Source organism: Monodon monoceros, unplaced genomic scaffold, assembly GCF_005190385.1.
Source record: "Monodon monoceros isolate NGI ecotype Baffin Bay Population unplaced genomic scaffold, NGI_Narwhal_1 Contig7282_ctg1, whole genome shotgun sequence".
NCBI classification, from domain to species: Eukaryota; Metazoa; Chordata; class Mammalia; order Artiodactyla; family Monodontidae; genus Monodon; species Monodon monoceros.
This window is the reverse complement of record NW_021702880.1, coordinates 1-938: the sequence shown is the minus strand read 5'-3', so window position 1 is coordinate 938 and position 938 is coordinate 1. Positions and strand designations below refer to the sequence as shown.

The window sequence follows — 938 nt, the reverse complement described above, 5'->3', positions numbered from 1 at the left end:
TGTCTGTTTCGCGTCAGGGGACCCCCGGAGCGTCTGGTGTGCCGCTGCCTCCCAGGGATGCCGTCTGGCCGCCTGGCCGGTCAGGCAGGCGGGGAGCGCCCCATCAGACGCTTGCTGTGGACGGAGGGGCCTGCGGAGATGGGGTGTGCAGCGGTACCCGGCGGGGGCCGAGACGGACGCCGCCGCCGCCGCGGGTGACAAAAGGAGAAGGCGGAGCGGGAGGCAAAGAGCCTATAGCACCCGGTGTTCCCAGGAGCTCTCCAGTCCATGAGGTCTCCCATCCAAGTACTAACCAGGCCCGACCCTGCTTAGCTTCCGAGATCGAGACGAGATCGGGCCCGTCTAGGGTGGTTTGGCCGTAGACACTGGGGGCTTCGCGGGCTGCCTCTTGAGGCGCAGCTTAGCAGGCCCTTGGGCCTTACCGCCAGCCCAGCGGCCCGCCCGCCCCGGCAGGGCCCCGCCGTCCGGCTATGAAGGGGAACGGAGGTCTCGGGTACCGGGGGGTGGCGGAGGAGTTGGCGACCACCCAGCCCAGGGCGGGCGAGACACTGCAAACTTTTCGGTGCTTGGCGCCCCGCCCCAGATACCACAGGCCGCTCACAGGGACGTGGTCCCGGAGGCTTCAGGGTCCGGAGCCCGCGGTCCCTTGGGCATCCCACCCGCCCGCCCGTGCTACGCTAGGCGCAGACCGGACACATACCAGCCCGGCCCTCCTGCCCGATGGCAGCTGGCTCGAAGCCACTGGGAGCCACCATTGAGTTGGCAGGGCCCCTTAGACGCGGAAACCACACCCTTGCCCCGACTCCACCGTCCGACCTCAGGACCCCGACCCAGGTGGCCGGCAGGCCCGGGGATGCGGCCTGGACCCTCGATCCCGCTCCCGCCCGCCGCCGCGGCGAAACCACAGAGGGGGGGTCTTTTTCCGGATGGAGCTGTGG

The 938-nt window shown here is 70.1% G+C and overlaps 1 pseudogene; it reads right to left on the bottom strand.

Moving 5' to 3' along the window:
- Positions 1 to 228: 228 nt before the first annotated feature.
- On the bottom strand, positions 229 to 364 carry LOC114891234 (annotated as a pseudogene).
- Between the last annotated feature and the right edge of the window lie 574 nt (positions 365 to 938).